Below are 23,514 nucleotides of genomic sequence, written 5' to 3'. Positions count from 1 at the left end.
CCCGAAAATCACGTCATATCAAAATTAATTATTCGATGTTTTTGGTGAAAATGTCTCATAAGATCAATTCTTTTTTCAAAATCAAATCAAACTAAATATAGATTTTAACACTTATTTTATTGTTTATTAATTTGAGATATCGCATAGTTTTTTTTTAATTTAATATAAACAATTTGAAATATTAAATAATTATTTTTAATATTTCACTTTTTTTTTGAGGTGACACTTTTTTTTATTCTCTAAAAAATAAGAGTGGTATCGAAGCCTTCAACACGGCACGTACAATAAAACCATTTGAACGGGTTGACTGCCAAGTCTACTATGCTATTATTGTATGGACACATAGTTAGTTCAAAGGGTTTTCTTTATTTAAACGGCCAATTAATTTCATTATCTTACAAAATTAAACGTGAAGAAGAAAAATGAAGAACTTAGTATTAGTATGTGTGTTTCTGTTGGTTTTCGTTTTAGTGGAAGGGTGTTGGAAGCAAGAGAGAGAAGCTCTTGTTGCTCTGAATTTCAGTTTGGAATATGATATGACTGCTAATATGACGGATTGTTGTGAATGGTATGGAGTTGAATGCAACACCACAACAGGAAGAGTCACCAAACTCAAACTTCAATATTCCAATACTAGGGGTGGATCACTTAACTATTCGGATTTTGCAATCTTCAAAGATTTGAAGACTCTCGACCTATCAAGTTCTGGAATATTCAATTGTACAAGAACTCATCAAGGTTATTTCTCATACAAAGTAAAAATCAACAGAATTTGAACATAATAATAACCATAATTTTCATTTACATATTATTGTGCAGGGTTGAACAATTTGGAAGTTCTTGACTTGAGTGATAATGATTTGGAAATTCTGTCTTGTGTGGATGGACTTTCTTCTCTTAAGTCTCTATCCTTAGCTGATATGTACTCTATGACTTCATTTCACGGTGAGGCCAGACAATCAATAATTTTTAATTGCTTCGGCAAATTAATTTAATTGCACTAATACATATTTTTGTCCGAACCATAGTTTTTCAGACAGTTCTGGAGACAATTCCATCGAAGTTGCTACATCTTGAGGTCCTTGACATAGGTAAGAATGGTGATTTGAGTAATGAAATCCTACCATCACTCATGGGATTCAAATCTTTGAAGGAACTCCATTTGAGTGGCATTGGATTGGACTCGGACCTTCATATACAAGGTAGTCTATATATAGCACTGATTAACACTTTCCATTTTATAACCGGTGTGCAGTAACACAATATATTAATTGAACGTGTAGGATTATGCGCTGTATTGAAGAATCTTGAGATCCTTGACATCTCCTGGAACAACTTCAATGACACTGATATTGCATCTGCACTTAGTGGCCTTTCTTCCCTCAAGAGTTCGAATTTAGTAGGGAGTGAACTTACTATGAGATCAATTCATAGTATGTCATACTTTTCTTATTAATTATTATTCTTTTATTTTGTTGTTGTTTTTGTTTAAAAAACAAATGGACCTCTAATCATGTATGCTTATGCATTGCTAGATATATCAAAACTGAGGTCTTTGGAGATCCTTGACTTGTCTGGGAACAATTTGAACTTATTGCCTCTAGGTTTGTTGTCATCATTTCATACTTTTATAAAAACTAAGTTCATGATTCTTAATGAGCATAGATAATTACACGTTAAGTCTGTTGGAACAAAATGTGTTTAACAATGAACCTTAAAGAGTTTTGATGATAACAAGGTATTAAAAATTGTAAATTGGACTAGCTAATATTTGTTCAAGTGTACAGGACCATAATTATAAAGTTACATCATCATTGGTTCTGAATGAGCAAATAAAGAGCTAAGGAAACAACAAAAATTTGAAGCTTGGACGCTCCTGAAGGCAACTTGTTACTGAAGAGGAAAAGCGCTCCTGAAGTTAAGTCGCTTCTGAAGTTGGAATAGTGCTCCTGGAGTTAAGACGCTTCTGAAGTAAGAATAGTGCTCCTGAAGACAAGAAGTTCAGAAGTCATATCATCAGAAGCTGCATCATCAGAAGCTGCATCATCAGAAGCTGCAGAAGTCATCTCATCAGAAGCTGCCTCATCAGAAGCCATTTCACCAGAAGCTAAATATCAACTGGATTTGCAAAGAATCAAGAATTGAAGAATTATCAATGCAAAAGCTGTCTATTGGATTCGAAAACACAAACAAAGGATTAGTGGAATTTTGCAACGGTCATTTCAAAGGTGTTTGAAGGTGTGTGTTTGCAATTTGGACGAAAGCGTTGACATTGTACCCTGTACGAATTGTACAACCACGTTCTCCACTACTCTGTTTTGTGTCCGCACTACAGGACAAGAAAACAGCTCCAGAATACGGTTTCGCCTGCATAGATGTTCCTTTGGATAAGGAATGGATTTCAAATTTGTTCTTCATAGGACAACAACCAAATCAGGCAAAAGATCATTGGTGAAAGATCAAGCTTCAACAACGACTCTTTGGTGTGCTGGCAATTTCACAACGTCTCTTTCACACCTCTATATAAAGGAGTGAAGACCTAGAGAATTGGTAATGCAAGAACGCTGAACGAAAGACTCACAAGATTTTCACAAGTACCAAACCTCTGCTGAAATTGTTCTGCATTCACTTAGAATTTCTGTGTCTCAAAGTCATATCTTAGAAATTCTTAAGTCCATTGAGTCTGTATCTGATTTGTATTGTGAGCACCTCTGATTGTATATCAAGAGTTCAACCTTAAACAATTTTCTGTGTAATTTTGTTTAGCTAGGAAGTCTCTTGCAATTGTGCTTGAGCAGGAAGTCTCTTGATTGTGTTCTTGAGCAAAGGAAGTCTCTTGCTTGTGTGCTTGAGCAAAGGAAGTCTCTTGCTTGTGTGCTTGAGCATTTGTAATCAGATATTACTCATAGTGAAATCTCCTTGGAAGTGCAAGGGGGACTGGACTACTTCCGGTTTGTGGAAGGAACCAGTATAATTGCTTTGTGTCGTTCTTCTTCTCTCTCTCTGTTTTATTCCGCTGCACTTAGATTCTGATCATCACTTCAGAAGCTGTCTCACTTAGCTTCTGATCAGTGTATTCAGTTGTTTAGAGAAACGAAGAATTTTTCAAAACACAATTCAACCCCCCCTTCTTGTGTTTTTCTCACCTTCAATTGGTATCTAGAGCCTTGGTCTGTTGTGTAACACTTAACCGTGCAACAGTCAAAGATCTGAGAAAAACATGACTACTCCTCCTCCTAATGGTTCTGGTTCTAGTGATACTAGCTATAAAAATGTCTCACATGATTATAGTGATAGTAAGAAAACCAGTGTTGGAAAAGTTCCAAAGTTCAATGGAGATGCTGAAGAGTTCTCTTGGTGGAAGACCAATTTTTACAGTTACATCATGAGCCTGGATGAAGAATTATGGGATATTCTGGAAGATGGTGTTGGTGATTTAGTCCTTGATGAAGAAGGAGCTGCTGTGGATAGAAAGAAACATACTCCAGAACTGAGGAAACTCTACAAGAAGCATCATATTATCAGAGGAGCTCTTGTCACTGCCATACCCAAAGCAGAATACATGAAGATGAGTGACAAATCCACTACCAAAGCTATGTTTGCTTCTCTCTGTTCAAATTATGAAGGGAGCAAGAAGGTCAAAGAAGCAAAGGCTCTTCTGCTTGTACATCAGTATGAGTTATTCAAGATGAAGGATGATGAAACTATTGAGGAGATGTACTCAAGGTTTCAAACCTTAGTTTCTGGGCTACAGATTCTAAAGAAGAGCTATGTTGCTTCTGATCATGTAAGCAAGATTCTCAGAAGCTTTACCTGCCAGATGGAGACCGAAGGTGACTGCCATTGAGGAAGCTAAAGATTTAAACACTTTAAGTGTCGAAGATCTTGTTAGTTCTCTCAAAGTTCATGAGTTAAGTCTTAATGAACATGAGTCTACTAAGAAGAGTAAATCAATAGCTCTTCCATCCAAAGGCAAGTCATCAAAAGCTCTCAGAGTGGTTGAATCTGAAGAGGAAGAACAGTCAAGTTCAGATTCTGAACCAGATGCTGCTGAAATGGCCATGCTCTCAAACAGACTTCAATATCTGGCCAAGAAGAACAGAAAGTTTCTCGCCAAAAGGGGTAACTCCAGAAGCTCAAGGAAAGAAGATCAGAAGGGATGCTTCAACTGTAAGAAGCCTGGACACTTCATTGCTGAATGCCCTGATCTTCAAAGAGAAAAGTCAAAGGACAAATCAAAGAGGTCTACATTCAAACCAAGCAAATTCAAGAAGCAGATTAAGCAGAGTTTAATGGCAACCTGGGATGATCTGGGTAGTGAATCTGGATCTGATAAAGAGGAAGCTGATGAAGATGCAAAGGTAGCTGTTGGGATGGTAGCAACAACAACTTCAGGAGCTGGATCAGATTCAGACTCAGAAGATGAAAACGAGGTATATTCCAAAATTCCCAGAGATGAACTTGTTGAGTCACTTAAAGAACTTCTTACACATTTTGAAGTAAGAACCAATGAGTTGAAGGATTTAAAAGAAAAATATGCTGATTTGGTACAACAGCAAAAATCAACTCTATTGGATCTGAAAGCTTCTGAACAAGGACTTAGGGGCTTTGACTTCATGTGTAAAACATATGAAGATCAGCTCAGGTTCTTATGTCAGAAGCTACAAGAAAAGTGTAATGAAAAACCTTTAAGTAATCATGAAATTGCTCTTGAAGATTTCATTATATCTGGCATTGACAGAAGCAGAGTAGCTTCTATGATTTATAGCATTTACAAGAACAATGGCAGAGGAATTGGTTTTCCAGAAGTGAAACTTGAGAAAACCAATCTAAAGTCTTGTTGTGAATGCATCAAGGAAGGTTTGAAAACATTCTTTGTACCAGAAGGGGCTGAGTTGGAAACTGTTGTTCAATCAGAACCTGAAGCTTCTAGTTCTAAGGCTAAGATTATTTCAAAGCCAAAGAACTCTAAGTCAAAGGCTATGATCAAATCTGATTCCAAGACTTCAAAGGTTAGGATCCTGAAAAGATCAGAACCTATTCCTCAGAGTCTGGTGAAACCAAAATCTGGGGTTCTGAAGTCTAAGTTTCAGAAGAAGACAGTTACTGCTTCTGAAGTACCAAAACCTAAGGTGATGGTTAATCAGAAGCAACCCAACTCACAGCACAAGGTACAAGAAGTGAAGAGTAAAGCCTTAAGTACTAACCTTCCAGGACCCATAGAACAATGGGTACCTAAAAGTAAAAATGTCAATGATGCAGGTATGTCTAAGAGCAGTGCCAAAGCAAAGATCATGGTACCTAGACAGCGGTTGCTCAAGACACATGACAGGAGACAAGTCCATGTTCCTCAGCCTAACAATGAAAGAGGGAGGAAATGTGAAATTTGGAGGCAACCAGTCAGGCAAGATCATAGGTACAGGAACTATTGGTAATTCCTCTACCTCAATTAATAATGTATGGTTGGTAGATGGTCTTGAACATAACCTTTTGAGCATTAGTCAATTTTGTGATAATGGTTATGATGTGCTTTTTGAAAAACCCAACTGTACAGTAATCAACAAGGAAGACAAATCCATTGTGTTCAAGGGAAAGAGAGTTGACAATGTCTATAAAATCAATTTTTCTGAACTGGCTGATCAGAAGGTGATTTGCCTACTATCAGTGAATGATAAGAAATGGATGTGGCACAGAAGGTTGGGACATGCTAACTGGAGGTTAATCTCTAAGCTTAGTAAGTTACAACTTGTAAAAGGGCTACCAGACATTGACTATCATTCAGATGCACTCTGTGGTGCATGTCAGAGAGGGAAAATTGTGAAATCATCTTTTAAAACCAAAGACATTGTTTCAACCTCAAGACCTTTAGAATTACTCCATATTGATTTATTTGGACCAGTAAGTACTGCATCCTTATATGGAAGTAGATATGGATTAGTCATTGTTGATGATTACAGCAGATGGACTTGGGTGAAATTCATAAAGAGTAAAGATGTTGCGTGTGATGTATTCAGTAGCTTCTGCACTCAAATTCAATCTGAAAAAGAATCAAAAATTTTGAAAATCAGAAGTGATCATGGTGGAGAATTTGAAAATGAGCCATTTGAAGCTTTTTGTGAAAAACATGGAATTTTCCATGAATTCTCTTCTCCTAGAACACCACAACAAAATGGGGTTGTAGAGAGAAAGAATAGAACTTTACAAGAAATGGCCAGAACCATGATTCATGAAAACAATTTACCAAAACATTTTTGGGCAGAAGCAGTGAATACAGCATGCTATGTTCAAAACAGGATCTATATTAGACCTATTTTGGAGAAAACAGCATATGAACTCTTTAAAGGAAGAAAACCCAATATCTCTTACTTTCATCAATTTGGATGTACATGTTACATTCTGAACAACAAGCTCTACCTAAAGAAATTTGATGCCAAGGCCCAAAGAGGAATCTTTTTAGGTTACTCTGAAAGGTCAAAGGCATACAGAGTGTATAATTCAGAAACACTCTGTGTTGAAGAATCTATGCACGTTAAATTTGATGACAAGGAGCTTGAAGATAAAACTTCAAAGCAAGGTGAAAGTTCTGCAGAGATACAGGTTCCTGAAGCTACTCCAGAGCCTGATCAGATAGCTGAATCTGAAGATAGTCCAGAAGCTGAACCCACATCAGAAGCGCAAGATGAAATTGCTTCTGATGAAGCACAAGATGGCTCACATCAAGAAGATCCTCCCAGAAACACATTCAAACACAAGTCTTCACATCCTGAGGAGCTAATCATTGGAAACAAAGATAGTCCAAGAAGAACAAGATCACATTTCAGACAAGAAGAGTCAATGATTGGACTAATCTCAATGATTGAACCTACAACAGTTGATGAAGCATTTTCAGATGATGGATGGATCCTAGCTATGCAAGAAGAGTTGAATCAATTTCAAAGAAATGATGTGTGGGATCTGGTACCCAAACCTCAGCACAAGAACATTATTGGAACAAAATGGGTATTCAGAAACAAGCTGAATGAGCAAGGTGAAGTAACAAGAAACAAAGGCAGGCTTGTTGCACAAGGGTATAGTCAACAAGAAGGCATTGATTACACTGAAACGTTTGCTCCAGTTGCAAGATTGGAAGCAATCAGGTTACTTCTTTCCTATGCAGTTAATCATGGCATAATATTATATCAAATGGATGTCAAGAGTGCATTTCTAAATGGTGTCATAGAAGAAGAAGTGTATGTCAAGCAACCTCCTGGATTTGAGGATATTAAATATCCTGACCATGTTTTTAAACTGAAGAAATCACTATATGGCTTGAAACAAGCTCCCAGAGCTTGGTATGATAGACTAAGTAATTTCTTAATCAAAAATGATTTTAAAAGAGGACAAGTTGATACTACACTCTTCAGAAGGACCCTTGAGAAAGATATTCTTGTTGTGCAAATATATGTTGATGATATAATATTTGGTTCTACTAATGCATCTCTTTGCAAGGAATTTTCTGAGTTAATGCAGGATGAATTTGAAATGAGCATGATGGGAGAGCTGAAGTTCTTCCTTGGCATTCAAATCAATCAATGCAAAGATGGAGTCTATGTTCATCAATCAAAGTACACAAAGGAGCTTCTGAAGAAGTTCAAACTTGAAGATTGTAAAGTGATGAACACTCCAATGCATCCTACGTGCAACCTGAGCAAAGAAGATGAAGGAGCTAAAGTAGATCAGAAGCTGTATAGAGGTATGATTGGTTCTTTGTTATACCTCACTGCATCTAGGCCAGATATTTTATTCAGTGTATGCTTGTGTGCAAGATTCCAATCAGATCCTAGAGAATCTCATATGACTGCTGTCAAGAGAATCTTCAGGTATTTGAAGGGAACAACTAATCTTGGACTCCTTTATAGGAAATCCTTAGATTATAAGCTAATTGGATTCTGTGATGCTGATTATGCTGGTGATAGGATTGAAAGAAAGTCAACCAGTGGCAATTGTCAATTTCTGGGTGATAATCTTATATCCTAGGCTAGCAAAAGACAAACAACTATTGCTATGTCTACAGCAGAAGCAGAATACATTTCAGCTGCAAGTTGTTGTACACAACTACTTTGGATGAAACATCAGTTGGAAGATTATCAGATAACTGCTAACAGTATTCCCATCTATTGCGATAATACTGCTGCTATTTGTTTGTCTAAAAATCCAATTTTGCATTCAAGAGCTAAGCACATTGAAATCAAACACCATTTTATCAGAGATTATGTTCAAAAAGGAATTTTAGATATACAATTCATTGATACTGAAAATCAATGGGCTGATATATTTACTAAGCCTTTAACCGTTGAAAGATTTTATCTTATAAAGAAAAATTTGAACATGCACTTTATATCTGATTAGATGTTTGCTTGCTCCTGAATAGGATTTTAGGTTCTGAAGTTAGTTCAGAAGCGGTAGTCCATCAGAAGCTCTTTATTGAGGTTCTGAGGAAAACTCGCTTCTGATGATGACGTCAGCATCTGAAGTCCAGAAGCTGGATTTGATGCTTCTGAATAGTTGAATTAGTGGAAACGTTGGAAGTTACCTTTTAAAAAGTAACTTCTGGCCCACTAACTTGGTAGTTACTCTGTGAACTTCTTACGTGGCCTGTATGTATTGGTGTATAACAAAAAGGGCAATGATGATTTAATAGCTTTGAAAGTACTTTTCACGCGCCCCCAATTTTGTCATTAATGTTATGTTTGTTTGTCTCTTTTGAATTGCAATCGTTTTACTTTTAACACTTTGACAATTCACACACTACTCACTCACAACAAACACATTTGCTCTCAAACCTCTTGCGAAGTAAGCACATTCTCTCAACCTTAGAACCCTAAAATCTTCATCTTCTTCAAATCTTCGTCAATCATCAAATGGCATCATCAAGCTCAAAAGTTTCAGAATCTACATCAAACATGCAAAGAGCACCAGAATCTGAGTCCATCTACAAAGAGAAGAATATGGATATTCCATGGGAATCCCTAATAGTTCAAGTTGAATCGCCAGTAGACTTCACTTCACTCAAGAAGTACGAAGTGAACATGGAAGGCTATGTAGAAACTCAGAAACTGTCTGGATACTTCAACATGCTAAATGGGCCAACATATGTGAACTTGGTCAAAGATTTCTGGTTAAGGGCTGAAATTGTCAATGAAAAGCCTGTGAAGGTAGCAGGTAAACAAGCTGGCTCGAAGAAAGGAAAGAAGGAAATTGACTTGAATCCCACTTCCTTCAGTAGCCTTGAGATAAGGTCTGAAGTGATGGGTATTCCCATAGTCATCACAGAGGAGATAGTTGCTAAAGCTTGTAGAATGGATGCAGAAGGAAGGTTTCAAGAAATTGTTAAGAAGGATGATGTCCTGCTGCAAAACTACTACAACACTCTTCTGGGTGGTAACAAAGATGCTAAGCCTTCTGAAATGGAGATTCACAACAGAATGTTGGTGAAATTCAGCAACGATTGCTTCTTTCAAAGAGCAGGTGGGTCTGATCAACCCAACAACCAACAGAAGCTAGCAATCTATTTCATGACCAATCTGGAAAAGGTAAACTTCCCAAGATATGTATTGGATCATCTCTGCTGGGCTATTAATGAAGCCACAGTCAAAGGAAGGAAACAAGTGCCCTATGGAAGATTGCTCTCTGAGATCTTTTATCAAGGGAAAGTGCTGGATCTTTTGAGAAGAACAAGGGATGCTTCTGATAAATGCTTCGAAGTCTCTACTGCAGAGAAGACTATCAGTAGCAAGACCTTGCATTCTATGCACTTATTCAAGACAGCTCCTAAAGATGAAAAGTGGTTGGAGATGACCACAGAAGAATCTGAGATTATCAGGGACTTTCCTTCCATTATTAAGGAAAGTGATCCTGAACACTTAGCTAGATTAGTAGCTGAGTACATCTTGGAGGAAGCTGCTCGTGCTAAAGGGAAAGGCAAGAAGGCCAAGGCAGTTGCTGTGTCAGAAGCTGCTGTTTCTGATGCTCCTACAGGGAAGAGAGCCAGAACTAATGCAGAATCTGATGATGCTCCTACTAAAGGAAAGAAGGCCAGAACTATCACTGAGTCAGAAGCTGCTATTGCTATATCTGATAAGCAAAAAGTTGCTAAGTCTGAAGCTAAACCTGTTTCTATCAAGGATAAAGGAAAGATGCAGAAGGTTGGTACTGCTTCTATTCCTCAGAAAAGAAGAAAAGGTAAGGCAGATTTGGTAATCACTCAAGAGCAGCTGGAGGAAGCTCTTGAAGAAATGGAGAAAGAAGAGGCTGATCCCAAGCTGAAGAAGAAGAAGGCTCCCCTGCAACTTGTGAGTCCTATGATTGAGATGACTCCAAGATTGAAAAGAATGGCAGATGAACGTGCTTCTGATCTTATATCAGACAGAAAGGAACAAAAAGCACAATACATTCATCAAAGAGATGAAAAGCTCAAGGCTTTGGGATTGGAAGACTGTGATAGGTTCTACAAAGATAAATTGGCTGAAGTAAGAGCCATTGCTGGTAAGCCTACTGAAGACAATGAGGAAGACGATATGATTCTCATTTTTGAAAATGCTCCAGAAGAGGGAACTTCAGAAGCAGTTCCTCAAGCTGCTGGTCCACAGAAGATCACTTCTGAAGCTGGCCCTGCAGATCAGGAAATCCAGATTCCAGTCACCCCTATCCCCATTTCACCTTCTTCACCATCAGTACCTGAACCAATAGAAGACACTTCTGTCTTAGACAATCTTATTCTACACTGTTCAGGTGACTTACCCAAAGACAAAACCTCAGAAAAGGCCTCTGAAACAACTCCAGAAGCAGCTGCTTCTGAAAATGTTGTTTCAGAAAACCCCCATCAACAAACACCTGAACCACATAAACCCACAACACCCCCACAATCACCATTAGCTACCATTGACCCCCAACTCATCAATCAAACAACAAATTCACCACAACAACCACCAACTGAAACTGAATTTCAACCTTTACCTGAACACTCTCCAGAACCAACTCCCATGGATGTTGACATCTCTCTAGTCAATGTTCAAGCCTCAACCTCCACCACACACATTGTTTCTAACCAGCCTTCATCTTCAAACACACAAACACACCTTACCATTCCAGTTCCTAACCCTGTTCAAGATCTGGAAATCAGTGATTCTGATCTTGAAACCCTTGATCAACCACCCACAAACATCCTGGAATCTGGGTATATTAATTCTGAGCTTCTGACAATTCTGAGTCAGATGCATAATCTGGTGGATCAAAGAAGGATGATTGATCTCACAGGTGCATATGAAGACTCCTGGGCATCTCTTCAGAACCGGGCAACTGAGCTTATCGAAGAAATCAAGGCTAAATGCATCAGAGTCAAGCAAGCATCAGTCAGAAGGCTAATGGAGCATGTGAATCAGAGTCTTAGAGTAAGAAGTTCTACACTGCTCCTGGCAAACCAGCCTTTCTTCTTTGAAACGGATTACTTGACCAGAGAAGCAAGGTTGTGTAAGCTTCTGAAGAAACAGATGGCACAGCAGCAGCAAGAAGCTAGAGAAAGGGAACAAGCTCTTCTCCAGAGGCAACAACAACTTGAAGAACTGTTGCAGAAGAAGATTGAAGAAATGGAGGAGATGAAGAAACAACAACAAACCAACCCTTAGTTGCACACCCTTGTGTTTTACTTTTTGTTTGTTGTTTGTTTTATTTTCTTAGTCCTTGCTTCTGAAACCATCTTGTCTTATTTCTCTTGCTTCTGAATGCTTACTGATTCTGACTGTTTAGCTGCTTCTGACAATTGAATATACATGTTCATATATTTTGCTCTGATTTATTTAGTTCATTGCTTAGTATACTCTCTCATGTTTGAGTTTTTCTCATATCTTTTTGTCTTTTATGCTTATATATATTTCAATTTTTTTTGATAATGACAAAAGGGGGAGTATATGTGACAAGTATTTAAAGGCTCTGAGCCCCATTAATGGCATTTGAAATTTTTGAAAAACTTCTATCATTTTTTTTACCTTATTGGTATAAGCTATGAACGAACGAAGGAGTATCAAAATTCAAGTAAAGTTAATTGAACCATTCTTCTTATCTATAAGTTAATTCTTTCAATGATTCAATTTTGTTTTTAAGCTCTGATAATATTATTGCGCGAAAAATGAATTTAATTAACCTGGATAGAACTTAGGGGGAGCTTACAAACCTCACCTTAAAGACTATCAGACTCAGGGGGAGTTTGAGCTTACAAACCTCAGATTCTGAGCTTACAAACCTCAGAACCCCAAAGTCAACTTGTTAATTAGATTAACAACAATTGATCAATTTTAAATACTTTTGTTTGTCATCATCAAAAAGGGGGAGATTGTTGGAACAAAATGTGTTTAACAATGAACCTTAAAGAGTTTTGATGATAACAAGGTATTAAAAATTGTAAATTGGACTAGCTAATATTTGTTCAAGTGTACAGGACCATAATTATAAAGTTACATCATCATTGGTTCTGAATGAGCAAATAAAGAGCTAAGGAAACAACAAAAATTTGAAGCTTGGACGCTCCTGAAGGCAACTTGTTACTGAAGAGGAAAAGCACTCCTGAAGTTAAGTCGCTTCTGAAGTTGGAATAGTGCTCCTGGAGTTAAGACGCTTCTGAAGTAAGAATAGTGCTCCTGAAGACAAGAAGTTCAGAAGTCATATCATCAGAAGCTGCATCATCAGAAGCTGCATCATCAGAAGCTGCAGAAGTCATCTCATCAGAAGCTGCCTCATCAGAAGCCATTTCACCAGAAGCTAAATATCAACTGGATTTGCAAAGAATCAAGAATTGAAGAATTATCAATGCAAAAGCTGTCTATTGGATTCGAAAACACAAACAAAGGATTAGTGGAATTTTGCAACGGTCATTTCAAAGGTGTTTGAAGGTGTGTGTTTGCAATTTGGACGAAAGCGTTGACATTGTACCCTGTACGAATTGTACAACCACGTTCTCCACTACTCTGTTTTGTGTCCGCGCTACAGGACAAGAAAACAGCTCCAGAATACGGTTTCGCCTGCATAGATGTTCCTTTGGATAAGGAATGGATTTCAAATTTGTTCTTCATAGGACAACAACCAAATCAGGCAAAAGATCATTGGTGAAAGATCAAGCTTCAACAACGACTCTTTGGTGTGCTGGCAATTTCACAACGTCTCTTTCACACCTCTATATAAAGGAGTGAAGACCTAGAGAATTGGTAATGCAAGAACGCTGAACGAAAGACTCACAAGATTTTCACAAGTACCAAACCTCTGCTGAAATTGTTCTGCATTCACTTAGAATTTCTGTGTCTCAAAGTCATATCTTAGAAATTCTTAAGTCCATTGAGTCTGTATCTGATTTGTATTGTGAGCACCTCTGATTGTATATCAAGTGTTCAACCTTAAACAATTTTCTGTGTAATTTTGTTTAGCTAGGAAGTCTCTTGCAATTGTGCTTGAGCAGGAAGTCTCTTGATTGTGTTCTTGAGCAAAGGAAGTCTCTTGCTTGTGTGCTTGAGCATTTGTAATCAGATATTACTCATAGTGAAATCTCCTTGGAAGTGCAAGGGGGACTGGACTACTTCCGGTTTGTGGAAGGAACCAGTATAATTGCTTTGTGTCGTTCTTCTTCTCTCTCTCTGTTTTATTCCGCTGCACTTAGATTCTGATCATCACTTCAGAAGCTGTCTCACTTAGCTTCTGATCAGTGTATTCAGTTGTTTAGAGAAACGAAGAATTTTTCAAAACACAATTCAACCCCCCCTTCTTGTGTTTTTCTCACCTTCAAAGTCTTTATTTTATTTATCAGAGAATCATGGATTTGTATGGCCATTCAGCTTACAAGTTCTTTCGTTGAGCGACAACAGTTTGAGCAACAATTTTCTTTCATACCTAAGTGGTCTTCCACTTCTCACATCTCTTGACTTAAGTTTCAACAACCTGAATGGATCGCTTGATATTAGTGGTGAGTATAATTTATTGCTACTTAGATTGGAAACTCCTTATCAAAAAAAAAAAAAAAAAAAGATTGGAAACTCATATTTTATTTGATATTTCTTTTAAATCATTTATGTGACGATTAATTTCTTTACATTATTTTTTTTACTATGTTTTTTACTCTATTCTGTAAAGGGATATTTTAATATCCTCGTAGCTTAGTTCAGTTGGTAGGGACAATTCATAATATATGCAAGGTTTGAGATTCAACTGGCCACCAGAAAAAAAGATATTTTAATACTTTTAATTTTTTGTCAAAAAAATACTTTTAATTTATCTGCTGAAATCATGAATTTATTATAACAATTCTTCTATTTATCCGTTGTAGGGTTCTCGACTTTAGCAAGCTTGACGATTCTCGATTTAAGCCGTAATCAATTAGTTGATTTAGTTGTTCCTAAAGGTATTTAGGCATTCACTTTTAAATATTTTAAATTGAATTACAACTCTGGCACCTTTGAATTTTATTGGGTACTGAAAGCCTGGAGTATTTAAGAAATAATGGAAAAGATGTATCACAATCACAATAATAATAATCCAAATATGAGAATATTAGTTTATCTGCTCTTTTCTAATTTTATCCGATTATTATAATTTATGATAATATTAGTTTATCTGCTCTTTTTTAATTTTATCCGATTAAAACAATTGGATTACGTTTTCCAGGGTCAAAAAATTTAAGCAGATTGGATATTCTTGATTTAGATTTCAATATGATAAATGGAAGCAATCTACATGACTGGTTATGGGCTTTCCCATCTATTAGGAATCTTACTTTGAAAGGAAACGAGTTTAAAGGGACAATTCTTGATGGAGGTAATAATTGCATTTTATCTTGTCAACTTTATGTGATTGATTATTATGAACCGACAATGTAATCTGTTGTAAGAGGATCAAATGAAAAGTGCCAGCTGGACAATTTAGAAGAGAGCCAGATTATCACTAAAGGACAAAAGGAAACAAAATTGATTAAGCAAGGAAAAAGGCCACGTGTTCCAAATATCAGATTGAAGGATTATGTGTGAAAGAAACCAGAAGTGGAATTCTCTATACCAGGGTGGTATTGGTTTTACTAAGTAGTATTTAAACAGTAGGATTGAGATCCGTAATTATGGATAATATGAGTAGTGAAAACTTTCTTTTCTCTCCCTAATTCTAAAGTTCTCTCCTGCTACTTGTTTCAATTCATCCCTATATTTACCATTCTAAGTGATTTTCTTAGAGTGAGTGGAATAAATAGAGAAACCTTCAATCCAATTTACTCGTTAATTTTACAATCATTACATTGGTGCTTTCATTACATCATGACCGATGATAAGCGCTTGAAGGAATTGCAAGAGGCGATCCAACAAGATGTCCAAACCCAATTGAAGAAATTTGTTGATGCTTTGGATATTCACGAACGCGATTATGCCGCTCGTTTCACCGAAATTGAAGATCGTCATGACGAGCGATTAAGCAGAATCGAAACCGCGGTGGAATCGTTGTTACAACATGCAGCAGAATCACCTCGTCATGATTCGAACTCAAAGTTTACACCACATCGTTTCTTGATGCAGACACGAAATGTGAAGCTAGAGTTTCCTAGATTTGATGGCACTCACGCAATCGAGTGGATCTTCAAAGCCGAACAATTCTTTGAGTACTATGCTACACCAGATTCTGAACGTTTGATGATTGCAGCTGTTCACCTGGATCAGAAGGTGGTACCATGGTACCAGATGATGCAACGCACAAACCTCTTTCAGTCATGGCAGATCTTCACCAGAGCAATTGAGGTAGATTTTGGCCCTTCTGTGTATGAGTGTCCTCGTGCTACTTTGTTTAAATTGTCACAAAAGAATTCTGTTAATGAGTATTACATGGAATTTACCTCACTAGCTAATAGAGTTTATGGGTTGAGTACTGATGCTATGCTTGATTGTTTTGTGAGTGGATTAAACCCTTAATTGCAACGTGAGGTTATAGCACAAACACCAACTTCAATTCAGAGAGTTGTTGCCTTGGCAAAATTATTTGAGGAAAAATGTAAACCAACCAAAACCAACACTTACCCAAATAATTTCAAACCCTCAACCATAAATAACCCCAACCCAAATAGATCAACCCAACCACCGCTACTGCCCACACCTCCATTGAAGCCTAATCTACATATTCAAAAAAACCAAAACATTAAAAAATCAGTTCAGCTGAAATGCAGTTAAGAAGAGAGAAGGGAGAGAATCCTTGACAGTTATTGCGCTCAATGATTGGACGCAATAACTGTCAAGGATTCTTGTACAGAGTGAGTGGAACATTGAACGCAATAACTGTCAAGGATTCATTCCCTATGCCTGCAGTAGATGAGCTACTAGATGAGTTGTTTGGAGCTCAATATTTTTCAAAATTAGATCTGCGGTCTGGTTATCACCAAATCTTGGTGGACCCAAATGACAGGTACAAAACTGCATTTAGAACACACCAAGGGCTTTATGAATGGCTTGTAATGCCTTTTGGGTTGTCAAATGCGCCTGCCTCTTTTCAGAGCCTTATGAATCAAATATTTCAGCCTTTTCTCAGGAAATTTGTATTAGTGTTCTTTGATGATATACTGGTGTACAGTCCATCTTTTGATACACACCTTCAACATCTAGAGACAGTTTTACAAATTTTGGAATCATACACATTGTTTGTTAAACTATCTAAATGTGCGTTCGGTATCAAAGAGGTGGATTATTTGGGACACACAGTCTCTGGAATGGGTGTAGCTATGGATAAGAGTAAAATTCAAACTGTACTTGACTGGCCTATTCCTATTAATCTAAAGCATCTACGTGGATTTCTAGGCCTAACTGGTTACTATAGAAGATTTATTAGAAGCTATGCTCAATTGGCCTCACCTCTCACAGACTTGTTAAAAAAAGAAGCATTCAAATGGAATCCTGCAGCTGAGTTAGCATTTTCCAAACTCAAGACAGCTATCACGTCTGCTCCAGTTTTAGCTTTGCCTCAATTTAAATTGCCTTTTACTTTGGAAATAGATGCTTTTTGTACTGGTATAGGGGCAGTCTTGAGTCAATATGGACATCCCATTGCTTATTTTTCTAGGAAGTTAAGTCCTAGAATGCAGAAACAGTCTGCCTATACTAGGGAATTTTTCGCAATCACTGAAGCTAGTGCAAAATTTCGTCACTATCTGCTGGGTCATAAATTTACCATAAAAACCGACCAGAAAAGTTTGAAGAGTTTAATGGACCAGTCCCTGCAAACTCTAGAGCAGCAAGCTTGGATCCATAAGTTGTTGGGGTACGATTTCACCATTGAATACAAACCAGGGAAGGAGAACATAGCTGCAGATGCCTTGTCCAGGGTGATGTCAATGGCCTGGTCACAACCATACAATTTTTTCTTACAAGAACTAAAAGATGCTTGCAATATGGATGGGGATATACAAGCGCTCAAATTACAACTAAGTAACCAGTCAAATACTACCAGCAATGTTACTGTGAGAGATGATATGATATTCTGGAAGGGAAGGTTGATGATTCCAGATAACGCTAGGATCAAAGAGAAGATATTCCGGGAATTTCATAGCTCTGCTATTGGAGGGTATGCTGGAATAGCTAGAACTACAGCTAGAATAACTGCTCAATTTTACTGGAAAAACATGAAACATGATATTACACAATTTGTACAACAATGTGTAATCTGTCAGCAAGCTAAACACGAAACAAAGAACCCTGCTGGATTGTTGCAGCCTTTGCCTATTCCTCAACAAATCTAGGAAGACATAGCTATGGATTTCATAACCGGACTTCCAAATTCCTTTGGATATACTGTGATTACGGTAGTAATTGACAGGCTGAGTAAATACAGTCACTTTTTACCACTTAAGACTGATTATTCCAGCAAATCAGTGGCCGATACTTTCATGAAAAATGTGGTTAAACATCATGGAGTTCCCAAATCCATTGTCTTCGACAGGGACAAAGTGTTTATAAGCAGTTTCTGGAGAGAATTATTTAAATTGCAGGGCACTGCACTTGCAATGACATCTGCTTACCATCCCCAGAGTGATGGCCAATCTGAGGCACTAAACAAATGTCTAGAAATGTATTTGAGATGTTTAACATTTCAAAATCCTAAAGGGTGGTTTAAGGTACTAGACTGGGCAGAGTATTGGTACAACACTGCTTTCCACACAAGTTTAGGCATAACACCATTTAAGCTAGTGTATGGGAGGGAACCGCCTACACTTCTCAGGCAAGCTGATTCCCTAGGAAATACTACAGTGGCTCAACAGCAATTACAGGATCGAGATACAACATTAGCACAGGCCAAAGCTAATTTGATCAAAGCACAACAATACATGAAGACACAGGCTGACAAACACAGACATGAGGTACACTTTCAAGTTGGTGATAATGTGTTGATAAAGCTACAACCTTATAGACAACAATCTGTGGCCCTGAGAAAAAATCAAAAGTTGGGCATGCAATACTTTGGGCCTTTTACTGTGATGAAAAGAATTGGTACAGTAGCCTACAAGTTAAAACTACCACCTGAGACTAAAATACATCCAGTCTTCCATGTCTCACAGTTGAAACTGTTCAGAGGTACCTCTTCTCAACCATATATTCCATTACCTGTTACCACTCATGAACTGGGCCCAATATTGACCCCGGTGGCTGTATTGCAACAACGAAAAATTGTACAAGGTAACCATACAGTAAAACAGATCCTTGTGCAATGGGAACACTTGAGTGCAGCTGAAGCAACATGGGAGAATTATGCAGAATTTAAGCAACAATTTCCAAACTGCCACCTTAAGGACAAGGTGGAAATTAAAGGGGGAGTATTGTAAGAGGATCAAATGAAAAGTGCCAGTTGGATAATTTAGAAGAGAGCCAAATTATCACTAAAGGACAAAAGGAAACAGAATTGATTAAGCAAGGAAAAAGGCCACGTGTTCCAAATATCAGATTGAAGGATTATGTGTGAAAGAAACCAGAAGTGGAATTCTTTATACCAGGGTGGTATTGGTTTTGCTAAGTAGTATTTAAACAGTAGGATTGAGATTTGTAATTATGGATGATATGAGTAGTGAAAACTTTCTTTTCTCTCCCTAATTCTAAAGTTCTCTCCTGCTACTTGTTTCAATTCATCCCTATATTTACCATTCTAAGTGATTTTCTTAGAGTGAGTGGAATAAATAGAGAAACCTTCAATCCAATTTACTCGTTAATTTTACAATCATTACATCTGTCTACTTTATCCAATTATAGATCCAATTAAAATTACACAGTCATCTCTTTTAATGTTAATATTAAAAATGTTGGTCAAAAAAATGTTAATATTAAAAATAAGAGTTTTGTTAACATTTTAAAAATGGAGGAGTCTTAAAACATTTTAATTATAGAAAATATCAACTAAAAAAAGTCAATTGTTTCAATTTTTAATTTATTAAATACAATAATTGTCAGAAAAATTTACTATTTAAAAGTCTTATGAGTGTTTCAGACACTAGTTAACATTTTCCTTTAAATATATCCAAAATTATTGATAATGTAATAGTAGTAAATTTATGCTATAATGCTTCTTACAAATCAAATAATTACTCTATTTCTGGTAATTGTACTTGTTTTTCGTTAATATATCCCATCTTTTGTTTTGTGTGTAGGTTTTCGTGGTTTAAGTAATTTGGAATACTTAGCATTGGACGGCAGTTCTAACTTACAAAATGAGTTTTTCAAAAGTATCGGGGACTTGCCTTCTTTAAAAGTTTTGTCTGTGTTGAGATGTGGGATAAATGATACCCTTCCAATTGGAGGTAATTCTTTTAATCATTTCAATTATTTGAACAACATTTACGTTACGGATCACAACCTCAGATTTTTAATTTCCTTTTCTATTTGTTGAAATCTATTTCCATCAACATGTCCTTTTAAGTGACAATTTTCTCAAACTTTAATTTTTCAGAATGGTCTAAGCTTAAGAAGTTGGAAGAGTTGGATTTATCCCACAATGATTTTGTGGGGAAACTCCCATCGTCATTTGTCAACATGACATCCCTTAGGACTTTGAACCTTACTAATAATCACTTTATTGGTAATATTGGTCCTAACCTTGCAAGTTTTACTTCACTTGAGTATCTTAATTTTGAAGGAAACCAATTCGAATTCCCTATTTCATTCACACAATTTTTCAATCATTCAAACCTTAAGTTCATCTATGGTAATGGAAATAAAGTCATCCTTGACTCACACTCAACTTTGAAAACATGGGTCCCCAAATTTCAACTGCAAGTGCTTCAATTGTCTTCAATAACTCATGCCAAGTCTATTCAACTTCCAAATTTTCTTATTCACCAATATAATTTGACATATGTGGATTTCACCGGTTGTAAACTAAGAGGAGAGTTTCCAAATTGGTTATTAGAAAACAACACAAAAATGGAAAATCTTATTCTTCAGAATTGTTCCTTTGTAGGAAATTTCCAACTTCCATCTCGTCCTCTTCTCAACTTGGCAACAATTGACGTATCTTACAATGCAATAATAGGTCAAATGTTGAGTAATAATATCAGTTCAATTTTTCCTAATTTGGTTCATTTAAACATGTCTAGAAATGCAATTCACGGTTCAATTCCTCATGAGCTAAGCCACTTAAGCTCCTTAGAGGTTTTGGACCTGTCTGGTAATGAATTGTCTGGAGAAATACCAAATAACTTATCTGGAGATGGGAGTCAAATCATTCATTTGACACATTTGTTGTTGGGTGGAAATAGCCTTTCAGGTAGCATCCCAAGTAACCTGTTTTACTTAAAAAACATCAAATGTTTGGACATAAGTAATAATAATTTCACTGGAAAAATTCCAACCCAAATAAAAAATAGTTCAAGCTTGATTGAGCTTTCCATGTCCAGTAATCATTTTGAAGGGTCAATTCCATCATGGGTTGCAGAACTTAAAAGTCTTTCATTTTTAGATATTTCACAAAACAATTTGTCTGGTTGTGTTCCTTCTTTTGTAAACACTTCTGCCACCATTATCCATTTGAGTAACAACAATTTAAGTTGTTTATCCAAAAGCAAGTTCAGTGGGGATATATATTTTCCTTCCCCCCTACTAACTCTAGACATTAGCAACAATGAAATATCAAATGGAATTCTTGATCTAATACATGACCTTCGTTATACCAACTTGAAATTTCTCCTTATGAAAGGTAATAAATTCAAAGGGAATATACCAAAACAATTATGCCACCTTACTGATTTAGATATACTAGACCTTTCTTACAATAATTTATTGGGGAAATACCTAGATGTTTGGGTATATGTTTGGGTAGACTGCCTTTTGCGAATCTGGATCCAGATGGAACAAGTTTCAATGAATCCTTTTATGGTGGAGAGATATATCACAGATTTGGGAAAGAGAGAGAAAACTTTACATCAAAGAAAAGATTAGAAACTTATACAACAAGTATTCTTATTTATATGTCAGGAATTGATTTATCTCATAATAAGTTAAATGGTAGCATCCCATCTGAGCTAGGAAACTTGACAAGAATTCGAGCGTTGAACTTGTCCAACAATTTTTTAACTAGGAGTGTTCCAGCCACATTTTCAAATTTGGTACCGATTGAGAGTTTAGATATTTCTTTCAACATGTTGAGTGGCCGAATTCCTCCTCAGCTAACTGGACTGACCTCCCTTGAAGTGTTCAGTGTGGCATACAATAATTTATCAGGTGCAACACCTGAAAGGAAAGGACAATTCATTACATTTGATGAAAGCAGTTATGAGGGTAATCAATTTCTATGTGGGCCTCCACTCCCAAAAATTTGCAATCCAGGTGGACAAGCACCTGCTACGTTACCAGATGGCTTGAACAATGATGGAGATGATGATAGTTTGGTGGACATGTATGTTTTCCGTGTGAGCTTTGTTGTGGCATACACATCAATACTGTTGGTAATTCCAACTGTTTTGTACATCAATCCTTATTGGAGGCAAGCATGGTTTTACTATATAGGGTTGGTGTGTATGAATTGCTACTACTTCATCGTGGACAACTTGTGCAAGTTTTTTTGTTAGTGGTAATGTATTACATGTGAGGTTGTATGTCATGAATATCTATTTTGTTTACACTATATCTAATTCAATTAAAGAAGTTACTTTGGTTTAGTGTATGAAAATGATTTAAAGGTTTACTGTCAACTCCATTTAAAATAGTTTTAAGTGTGAAAACTTGAAAGAATTTAGCCAATTGCATATGGTATCAACAAGGAGAGTATTTCTGACTTTTATTACTCTCTTGATTTGAAGTGTGATCAATTCCTCTCTTGTTATGGTTTTGTTTGTTGCCGTCTCATCTTAATTGAACCGCAAGAAAGATTTTATAGCGATTTATGCACTGAATGCATTGTAATTTTTCCTAGTTTTTGCGATTTTTGTGCGTTTTCCCTGGTTTCAATCTCTCATGTGGAAGTTTTACTTACAGCTATTTGATGGACACAATAGGCATGTTGTTTCTATTTATTCTAAATAATATTTCAAGTGCAATTCCTCTAGATCTTGACAGAGATGATCAGTGAGCAGTGTTGCCTAGAGCTTTGGTTGCATACTTAGTAAAAACTGATCATAAGAGCGCAATTTCTTAGCTATTGCTGGTTAATGTTCTAAACCATTTTTCCTGAACATTGTTAGCTTCTTTAGCCAACTTTACACAAACTCGGTGGCATATAATAAGTAGGAATATAATTAAGCTCTAAAGTTACTAATTATCTTATATATCTTACTACGGTCGGTTATATACAGAAAACTAATTATGGAGATACGAAAATATACTGTTGAGAAATTCAAAATAGAGCATAAAAAAATTACTAGTATTTGATTAAATAGTTTCGTTAAGAAACGACAGATCCAGTCTAATTTATGTAAAACAATATTTTGTAGATCCGGTGATATGTAAAATGACATGTAATTAAACAAACTATTTTAATAAATAAAAATCAATTGCGATTACTGATCAGTAACAAATGATGAAAGTCTTATGCAGTGAATTACCTAACGACCCTTTCCTCTACCCCAAACAGAAGAACATTTTGAACTATTTAAATGTGAAATAGCATTGAAGAACGACATTGGAGTCGCAACCAAATCATCCATCACCTTGTATATTGATGGTCCATTGACCTTAAACATCTTTCAAGGGAAAGTTAGAAACAAAGTCTATAAAATATATGCCTTCTTTGCAATACTTTCACAGACATTTGCCTACCCCCTTCGGGTGTTTGTTCTCCACCCTTAAACTCTTGTTGGTTTGACTTGTCTAATTCATTACATAAATGTTTCTTCTTAAAGGTGAACTGTCAAAGGGGTCTTTAAGATCATTGACAACTTGAGAATATCAATTACCTGCAAAAATTAAAAATATTTGAAATATTTTGAGAGAAAAAAAAAGTCAACTGACAAAGTTAATGATATACATGATGGGAGTTATATATAGAGAGGATGCC

The 23,514-nt window shown here is 36.5% G+C and overlaps 1 pseudogene across 1 annotated transcript; it reads left to right on the top strand.

Moving 5' to 3' along the window:
• The first annotated feature begins 397 nt into the window (after positions 1 to 397).
• Positions 398 to 22,180, top strand: LOC146907852 (cuscuta receptor 1-like; annotated as a pseudogene). The gene is made up of 10 exons (XR_015018379.1): positions 398 to 738; positions 820 to 945; positions 1,029 to 1,202; positions 1,284 to 1,433; positions 1,536 to 1,604; positions 13,829 to 13,984; positions 14,345 to 14,419; positions 14,683 to 14,832; positions 19,676 to 19,825; positions 19,975 to 22,180. The product of XR_015018379.1 is annotated as a cuscuta receptor 1-like (transcript).
• The last annotated feature ends 1,334 nt before the right edge of the window (positions 22,181 to 23,514 follow it).

Source organism: Medicago sativa, chromosome 7 (genome assembly GCF_051527215.1).
Source record: "Medicago sativa cultivar Bolivia chromosome 7, Bolivia_mono, whole genome shotgun sequence".
Taxonomy (NCBI): domain Eukaryota; kingdom Viridiplantae; phylum Streptophyta; class Magnoliopsida; order Fabales; family Fabaceae; genus Medicago; species Medicago sativa.
This window is presented reverse-complemented; position numbering and strand designations above follow the sequence as displayed.